The following is a 10,742-nucleotide window of genomic DNA, read 5'->3' on the forward strand; positions in this document are numbered from 1 at the left end:
CGTTGAAACAGATACAAAAAGCAAGACGTGTTTCTTGGGTACCTTAACCACCTTGCCCACGTTGTTGTGGGCACAACCGTTTAATCCTTGAGTATGTCTGACTGTTACAGTGCTGAACCCTGGGGCGTACCATATGCTACGTACTAAATCACACATAGCAGTTTTTGTCTGGTGCGTCACTCCATGGGTTGCCTGTGCCATCGTGGATTAGAGGGACCTGGGAAGGTAAAGTTTCCCTTCTTATTTGTAGTCCCCCCTTTTTCATCCACCAGTCCCTTTCCTCCTTCCCCATCTTGTTCTGTAAGGTCTTAAGAACTTTCGGGAGACAGGAGGAGTTATTTCAGGGACCTGAACTGTGGCCACTTAAGACAGGGGTCTGCTTAGGTAATTTGGCAGCCATTTTTGCCACCTGATCTGCCGTGGCTTTCCCCTTTGCCTCCTCTGCATCTGTTTACAGTGGCCTTTCGTTGCTATCATCACCTCTCATGTTAGTGACAAGAGGGCTTCCATCAGAGACCTCACTGCTTCCCCATTTTCGATGGGTTTACCTGAAGCGATCAAGGAGTCTCTGGCTTTCCATATGGACCCATAGTCATGGGCTATCCCAAAAGCACACCTGGAATCAGTGTAAATGTTGGCTGTTTTTCCATCTGCATATCTGCAAGCCATCTTCAGAGTCTTTTAGCTCCACTTCTTGAGCAGACATGTGTGGTAGTTCACGTTTAATCACCACTGCCCAACCTGTGTAGTACCTGCCATCCTGGCCATACCTCGATCCATCCACAAAGAGCACATGATCTAGATTACCTAATGGCTGATTTACCAAATCCCACTACCTCTTGTGACATCATCTGCAAACAGTCAGGAGCCTCTTCCTTTGAATCTGGAAGAAAAGTTTAAAGTGTGGTGCCCTAACTCTTCCCTCCCCCCTTGGTCCAGAGGCAACAGGGTGGCTGGGTCCAAAGTATTACACCTTTGGAGAGCAACATTGTCAGGCAACAAAATGGAACACTGCATTCTCAAATAACGGGCAACAAAACAATCATTTGGATTGTACGTTCATGAGGATAGATGTAATATCACCATCACTTTGTGGTTCAGAACTATCTCAGAGCTTTCATCAAGCACAGCTAATACAACTACTACAGCTCTGATGCAGAAAGGGGCACCTCTGGCCACGGGATCAAGTCTGGCTGAATAATATGCTACGGGGCGTTACTGCTGGCCATGCAGTTGGGTGAGGACAGCTGAGTCATGGCCACTCACTTCATAACAATACAATCTAAATGTAATAATCTGATAGTACACTGTGGGGGAACACAAAATTGCCAGTTGTAGGCATAAAAAGCATCTACCACCTCATCTGTGAGGCGGTAGGGACTAAAGGACAGATCAATCACAGTGGAGTGAGCAGGGGTAATGGGAACCTGAGCCAACAAGGTGTGTGTATTGGGCACAATGTGGGTGTTAGAAACTGTGGCTTCATTAACGACATGTAGGTCATGTACCATCCAATGGTGAGTGGTTTTACTTTTCTCAGCTTCTGGGAGTACTGATACAAACATGGACCAGGGAATTTTATCACCAATGGCCAACAAACAAAGTTCCTGGTCGTTGAGGGCACCTGTAAGCTTCACAGTGCCGTCCTCCTGATGTGAGAAACCAGCATGTACTTTTGCAAGCAAATCTGCACCTAGGAGGCAACAAGGGGCGTTACCACTGACCAGCAAACGGGCAAGCGCATCTTGGTTAGGGGCAAATCTAATGTGGATGGTTTCTGTTGAAAAGGGAACGTACTACTTTCCCATCCACTTCTACCCAAAGACTGGTGTGCTTGGAGAGTAAATCAGTGGAGACCATGTTTGCTGTGCACAACTGTCTTGGCTGCTCCAGTATCAATCAAAAAGGGACTACTTCTTTATCACCCAGAGTAAGGGATATCATTGGGCCAGACTGAATCTGCTTAAAATGTTTAAAAGTAGAGCCGATACTGGATTTCCTGTTTCCTAATCTTGATCTAATTCCCCCCCCCACCTGTCTTTGTGTTTTCCTTATGACAAAAAAAAAACATGGGTGTCTGTGGGGACTGACAGTGATCCGGGCATGGTCAACATAGAATACAATCCTCTCGTGTGGTGTGGACAAGGAGTACCACACACAGCACAACACTCTCTCTTCTGGGATCTGGGTCCCACAGACTCTGCAGGCCCATCACAGGGTGGCAGACTTACTTTTTCCTCACTTTAATGAGGTGTTTGGCATCAGGGCTGAAGCAATGCCAAAGGAACACTACCTATGGTTGTCACCACTGAACCACCCAATGCCGCTTGATGTTACTCTGCATTTTGGCTTACAGAAGTATCCAACTTTCCCTATCGCGGAATTAATAGACTGGAAAACAAAACAGGACTTCTCATCTTCCATGGGAGTGTCTTATAACTAGGGGATGGGCACAAGGGCTGTCGTTGTCTGTAACGTCCCCCCCCATTCCTCCTCCCTCCGCTCGGAGTCATCTAAGCCCACCCCTTTCAGTCGGACGCTGTGGTCCCCCTTTTGTCTGTCAGTAAGGTGCCAGCTATCTATCAGAACAGAGCTCTGATGTTTAGCACAACACTTAACATGTAACACGTAACTTCAAACATTGAAACAAACAGATCTGACAATACAGACATGAACACACAAAGGGCCCATAAGAAACTTTTCATTGACTTCGATATAAAAGAAAAAATATACAGCTTGATCAATGCTGTTGGCACCAATAAAAACCCCAAAACTTCCAAGAAAAAATAAAATAAAATCCTCAATGCGCATATTATTTAAAAAACAAATACCGTACTCCATACGCATTCATATACATTTTCATTAACAGCTCATAATCAGTCTTCACACATATTCGCCTCAATTACAACTCAAAGCCACACCCATTCACATTCCACTGAATCATTTATGTCTTCCAACCCACATTGTTTCATCCCAAAACTTGCAGCACAGACAAACACAGCTTTCCACAGCTATCCACACCACACCCAGATTTGCTGATGGTCTGTCGCTGTAAGACAATATACAGGTTATAATCATACAGTCATTTTGTTAAAAGCCGGATTCCCACAGTGCACTGCTTGGGAAAGAAGAAAGAAGATTATTAAACAGTTTTTTTTGTCTTTTATAATAATAATATTACACATATAACATCACTTACTCAATACGATTCTCTGCCCCCATTTTTCCCTCCCCCATTTTCCTGCTCCTCTTATCTCAGGAATGTTTGTGTGAAGGGGGGGGGGAAAGTGAATCTCTCTATTTCACAGTTCCTGACCATCATTTTATCCCTCCAGCTGCCATTGCTTTCCCTGACACTGCTCTGTTTTCTCACTCGTTAAAACTCCCCCTTCAACATCACCGGAGTTCTGATGCCCTCAGTCTGTAAGCTCTAACTTCAGTTTCTTACAGATTTTCATCCTCGTTGCCAGCCGGGCGACCTTCTGTCCGGGGCCACACTTTCTCTAACATTCTTGTCACATTTTAACTTTCAATTCTCCATATCACATCCTATAATCTCCCTCTTTATAATACTGGGACTGACCCATCTTAACAACAGTATTACAAACTGACACACACACAAAACAGAGGAGTGATCAGCACCTTTAACCCTTTCCTCCGCAGACAAAGGATTGACCCTCCCCACTGGTTTGCTCAAATCTGACTATCACGTCTGACTAGTCAGCCGGGACTCCCCGCACGTCTTCCCCAAAACCAGGGGTCAGGCCGGGCTCCGTCGCATCTTCCTGGGGGTCATCTTCCTGACCAGGGAGACTGTAGTTCCACATGACCGTTCTGATCTAAATGGAAGACTGCGGAGACTACCTGACCTGACCCTAGGAAGATGGTAGAGCCTCTCATGACCTTTTTGATCTAATGGAAGACTGTGGAGACTACCACAGTCTTCCATTAGATCAAAAAGGTCATGAGAGGTTCTACCATCTTCCTAGGGTCAGGTCAGGTAGTCTCCGCAGTCTTCCATTTAGATCAGAACGGTCATGTGGAACTACAGTCTCCCTGGTCAGGTCAGCCGGAGTTCCTTTGTCCCACACCTCAGCGCTACAGCGCCCCCTTCCAAACCAGGAGGTTACTGTCCCCTCCCTTTGTCTGTGGTTTTACCGTCTGTGCTCAACTCACTCCTCGCATATCACAGACACACACATATACACACCAGAGTGATCTATAATTTCAGACTATGGTTCTATGGACCCCAGGCTTTCAGCATTACAGCCGACTACTATACTTACATGGGTACCACCCCACAGCGGACTGAGCTATCTGAGCATGACAAAGTAAATAGCAGAAAGGCAGATGAGATAAAAAGTTTTCTCACCTTTCTTCGAGGTTGCAATCCTCTCCCCTCTGCCGTTCGTCAAGCTCAGGGGCCCGTCTTGTCAGCTGTTTGATGCTACATTCGCCCTTGGGGCCCCACGTTGGGCGCCATTTGTTAAAGCAGCCCTAAATTAGGGCATTTTAGATACACTCTGGTGTTCCGGATCAATGTACCCCCCCAGGGGTTAATATCCACGCGTGGCTGAGAGACTGAACACTGACACAGAAGTTGGTCAAAGCAATCTCTAACTTTATTTAAATCAGGTAAGCCGTATTATACATCTTCAGAAGAGGGCAGTCCTCACTGAGGCTTAAACATTGTTTCATTGGTCAAAAAGGAAGAAGAGATAAGAGAGAGGAGATTATTCACCTGCATTTGCGCAGTAAATACCACTTTGGAATGTGAACTAATGTAAACATCTCGTTACCATCGCCATTTTGGAATGGCTTCTATTCTAACAATAATACTGCATACGTCATATGTGACACTTCAAAGAGGTGCTTCTCTAATGGCAGTGAATAATATATATCATCAAGCCATATGATTGGCTTACGCACCTCTACCACACTCTATGGGACACCTGCAAGAAGATGAGAAATCAGACACTTCTTACAGCCCAGCACTTTGCCCCCCTCTCTCCTCTCTAGCCTTGAAACAAAGAGAGGGATGGGGGGGAGGCACTTGGAGTAGAAAAAGTTTAACTCATTACAGTCCTAGATATACAAAAAATATAGAATAAAATTCACACATCTTTAACATATGTTTGCCTGCCAATAAACCCAAAGCATGTATGTAAAAATACAAATTATGTGAACTATATAAAGACATGTGAGACTTTTAACTTCTTTCCAAAAAAATTTATGCAACATCACAAAATGTGAAACAAAAACAATGGCTTATATTCAGCCTACATAACCCAAACAAAAAGTTCACAAAAAAACAAATTATATATTGAAAAGGTCACGTGTATAAGGACCCTGTCACTGTGTATGAGGGTCAGACCCTTGAGTTTGGTGTGGGTAAGTCCCTTGACTTTGGTAAGTTGATGGGCGGCCAGGGACATTTTGCCGGCCCATCATTGGTGGCTCGGGAGAAAAAAGTGGCTGCGAAGCCAAGCTGGGGCGAGGATGAGGCTGTGCCATGCTGGGGCCAGGTTGGGTTTGGGCCTGGAAAGTAAATGCTCGGTTTTTAAAATTATCAACACAGCAGACCAACTCATGGGGATCGACATTGGTTTGCAAAATGCTAGCCACTGAAGTCATTATGTCAACAAATAAAGTTTGCTTATATACTGGCAAATGTTTGATGAGGTGTGCAAGGCCACTCAAGATTCGTTCTTCGTGTCCTTCCTGATGCTTCTTTGTTAGATACTCCAACACCTGGGTCTGAACCAATGTTTGGCTAGTTGTAGCCGCATCAGGGTTTGTGTTTGGCTGCCTTCTCCTCCTCGCCGGTCTTCTTCTAGCCTCGGGGCTGGACACTTGGGGTGCCGAAGGTCCCTCCTGAGGCGACGATTCCTCCCTCTCTTGCTGCTGCTGCTCCTCAATCCCAAACTGGGTCTCCTCTGGACGAGGGGAGTCCTGGCCAGCCACTGGCGGCTCCGAATCACTGCTGCTGGAACCAGGATCCCTCTGTTGCTCCAGGCTGTCCACGGTCCTGTAGTACCAAATTTCAATATTGTTAGAGTATTCACAAACAAGACATATAATTTTAGGAAACATCTTGGTTCAAGTAGCCCAACAGCCATGTGCTATATTGCAGACGCCACTTTATCTTTTCTAACTGTCAGTGCAGCGTCCCACTTGTGTAGGCGGCCTCTGCAAAGTTGGAGAATCTTATGTCATATAGTATTTAAATTTTTAATATGCTTTTAAAAAATTCGAAACTAAAAACCCATTAATGACTAATGTTATTATATCATGTACATTTAATGAAAACATACATATACAGGAATTAAGTATTTATATTTTACTCACGGCCGAAGATCCAGTACAGGCTTGAGGAAACTCAGTTGGCGGGTGTACACATATGGCTTTTTGCGCAGCGCACCCTCACCACTTTGTAATGTGGCCTGAACCATTTCCCGGCAATACTGGTCCCTGCAAGACTGCCATCTGGTTTTAACACGTTGTACTGCATTTTAAAAGCAAAATAGAAAAAAATAAATAAAAAAAATTATATAAAAACGATAACTAAATCTTAAAAACACATATCTAACTATATGGTTCAATACAAACACTACATCCATCGGCTGTGACCACACTTAGCATTGTACTCGAAAAATAAACCCACACAATGAAAATATACTTCAAGTGTCCCCAGACACAATATAGGCACCCATGTTTTTTTATTAAACAAATAGTCGCAACACCTGACCACTAATGCTGCCTAGCAAGGTTGTTGGAAACTAGGGAAACGTCACAGGGCCCAAATGTAAAATGCTACACACGTATATGTTTAATTAGAAAAATCATGCACAGTCACTATGGGGTATTAATTATATACAATGCATTTGAAAAAGGTGGCTTCGTAAAAAACACATTGCAACTAGTGCATATTCCTACGTCATCATAGCGGACTATCATTACCAACACAATTCATACTTCCTTTTTAGACATTCTGAGAAAAATACACTGCATCTAATCATAAAGTTAGTCTAGAGAATAACACACCTTTTAAAATACACATACACATGGGTAGGCTTACCTAATTTTTTGCGCTTGGCCGGATTGGCCCTCTCCCAATGTCTGGAAAACATTTCTTGGGTTACCTCCTCCCAGCCACGATCCTTTAGGAATTTGTCGTGGTAACTGTCTGTCCTGGTGTCCCATAGCTGGCTCCTCTCCTTTATCAAACTCAGCAGCTTGGTCACATCCATGTTTGGCAGCCTTTCCTGACAAGCCGGAACTGGTTTGAGCAGGTTTCAACACCTGCACATGTGCTCAGATAAAGTTGATAAACACAAAACACATAGCTAGGTAGGCAGGGCATAGCATACGGATCCGCGAAATACGGAACACATACGGATGGTCTTCCGTATGCATTCCGTATTATACGGACCCATAGACTTTAATGGAGCCGCGGAACGTGATTTGCGGCCAAATATAGGACATGTTCTATCTTTCAACGGAACAGAAAAATGGAAATACGGAAACGGAATGCATACGGAGTACATTCCGTTTTTTTTGCGGAACCATTGAAATGAATGGTTCCGTATACGACCATATACGGAACGCTAAAAACGGACCGCAAAACGGAAATAAAAAACGGTCGTGTGAAAAAGGCCTTACAGATGCAGCTAGGGATGTAAAATAGTGTATTTTGCACCAAAAGGGTGTTTTAAAAACCCAGAAAATTATGGCTGTATTTCTAGCTTAAATAGCACACTGATTAATCCAGATGTTGTATATTGCCAAAAGAGTGTGTTTTTTTACTAACAGAATATGAAAGCTGTATATAATGTTTGAATTTCACACGTCCAGATGCAGCTAGCGATGTAAAATAGTGTATTTTGCACAAAAATGGTGTTTTAAAAAACCCAGAATATGATGGCTGTATTTCTAGCTTAAATTGCACACTGACTAATCCTGTAAATACACCTGATGTTGTTTTTTGCCAAAAAAGGGTGATTTTTTACAACAAGATTATTAGTGCAGTTTTCCAAGATTGGATTTCAATGTCACAAAAGCTCAGATGCAGTGCGGGTGCACTGAGCTTGCATAAAATGGCCGCCTCCCACCTAACGGATAAAAAAATATTTTTTTTCGGTCACTGGGCTAAGGGCAGGGTAAAAAGATTGTGCCCTGCACCCACACAACTAAATGTATGCTGATCGCTGAGTTAGATTCACGTTCTGAACCAACGATTCTCTCCTATTCTCTCCCTGAAATCACCAGTCACATCCTCTCCCTACACTAGTAACTGCAGAGTGACGTGCAGCGCTACGTGACTCCAGCTTATATAGAGGCTGGCTCACATGCAGCACTGGCCAATCACAGCCTAGCCATTAGTAGGCATGGTTGTGATGGCTTCTAAGGGCACAGAGTTAAACGCTTGTTGATTGGCTGCTCTGCAGCCCTTCAAATAGCGCCAAGAAAGCGCCGAACACCAAACCCGAACCCAAACTTTTGCTAAAATGTTCGGGTTCGGGTCCAGGGTCAAAAAAATCCTAAAGTTCAGTACGAACCCGAACTTTACAGTTCGGGTTCACTCAACCCTAATCACGATGCTCGAGCCGAACTAGTGTTTGGCCGAGCATGCTCGCCCAACACTAGTAGCTAGGCTTTCCTGCACCTGGGGCAAGGATTCAGATTTGTTCCCCCCACCCCATGCCACTCAAATTTACATGAAGAGGGGGTAATAAGGCAGTGTAGCAAGTTTTTTTTTTTACACTAAGCCACCCCTCTAACTCACCCAGTGCATAACCATACTCACTCAGTCCCACCTAATAAAATCTATCATACGGTACACGGCGGTAACAATACACCTTACAATAAACAAAAGAACCTCATCCAGGGTGTTGCTGGAATGTTGGTGTGATGTCTGCTGGATCCGGAACAAGGTCATTGTGGTGACAGAGCAAAAAGAATAATCACATAAGGAAGGGATGGTGAGTATACTTGGTAAATACCTATGAGGGGGCGCTGTGCTGGCCCTGTAAGACTGGGCCATCCCAAGGTATATTAGAATAATCTATGGCATTTCCCCTTGTGCTACCACACAGTACTAATGCCCACAGTGTGCCCCTCACAGTAGTTATGTCCATATTGTGCCTTCTTTACAGTATAAATGCCCACATTGTGCCCCCTCTCAGTAGTTATGCCCACCTTGTGGCCCCTTCATAATATTAAAAGACAAAAACATGCAGTGCGACAACTCACTGCAATATAGAGTACAAAATTGCATAATAATTACAAGTGCTACACTATAAGTGAGAGATACTTGGCAAATCGTTTTGTACAAAATTATTTGAGCCCGTCTGCCGCACGTCAAGGCGATCTCTGTTAGACGGGTTCCTACGCTAAATTCTACCTGTTAGGTGCCATGACGGCTACCATACACTTCAGGGAGTGTAGGTTCCACATGCATGCTGGTTCTGCTTCAATAACTGTGATTTTGGGTGCCAAAATGGCCTCCACTGTATCCAATGAGTGCAGGTACCAACATGCATGCAGGCCCACTCCACAACACCCCCGGCGCCAAATGGCCACCAAAGACTGCAGTGAGGGTCCACAAACTATCTCACTCCTGGTGCCAAATGGCTTCAGTGTGTGAGGGGGAGCAGGCCTGACTATATACTCACACTAATTAAAATAAGCCTATAGGGCAGACAGGGTGGTGAGAAGTGCATGACTGAGGAGGCAGCCACACCTCATAGTTCGTGGACCCTCACTGCAGTCTTTGGTGGCCATTTGGCGCCGGGGATGTTGTGGAGTGGGCCTGCATGCATGTTGGTACCTGCACTCATTGGATACAGTGGAGGCCATTTTGGCACCCAAAATCACAGTTATTGAAGCAGAACCAGCATGCATGTGGAACCTACACTCCCTGAAGTGTATGGTAGCCGTCATGGCACCTAACAGGTAGAATTTTTTTCCTATCTTGTTTGTACTTGTGCATAATTGTTTGTACAGATGAACAAAGCACCTTCAGGTATCTTGAAATTGAACTCAAGGTTGAGCCAGACTTGTGGAAGTCCACAATTCTCTTCCTGATATCTTGGCTGATTTCTTTAGACTTCCCCAGGATGCTACGCAAAAAAGCTGTGTGTTTCAGGTGTGCAATTAAATACATCCACAGGTGTGTCTCTAATTAACTCAGATGTTGCCAACAAACATAACAGAAGCTTCCAAACACATGACATCATCATATGAGCAGTCCAGAATTGTTTAAAGGCATACTAATCTTAATGTATGTAAACTTTTGACATTGCAGAAAGTAATAAAAATGCCTTAAAACATTATCTCTCTCATTATTCTGGCATTTGGCAAATAATATTAATTATAGTAATCCTAATTGACCAAAAACCAGAAAGGTTTATTCTGATTTCATGTCAGATATTGAGAAAAAGATGCATATGTGTATTTTTATATAGTGTATGTAAACTTCTGGTTTCAACTGTAAATAGGTGACTCAAGAACTGCTGTAGGAAGGAGGAGTTTGGGTTCCCAGAGAACTGGGTTGACTTCTCTGTCAGCTACAGGCTTTATTGTAGTGATGGGCAGCACCTCAATGAGAAAAATCAGCTGTTTTTGGGGAGTAGATATCTAGAAGGCTGCTGGAATGTTTAAACTAGGGACTTGGAGGAGGGTAATTAAATTATAGCACGTGAAGATAGTGCAGATAGTGACCTTGGACAAGGTAATGGAGG

Source organism: Bufo bufo, chromosome 2 (genome assembly GCF_905171765.1).
Source record: "Bufo bufo chromosome 2, aBufBuf1.1, whole genome shotgun sequence".
Lineage (NCBI taxonomy): Eukaryota > Metazoa > Chordata > Amphibia > Anura > Bufonidae > Bufo > Bufo bufo.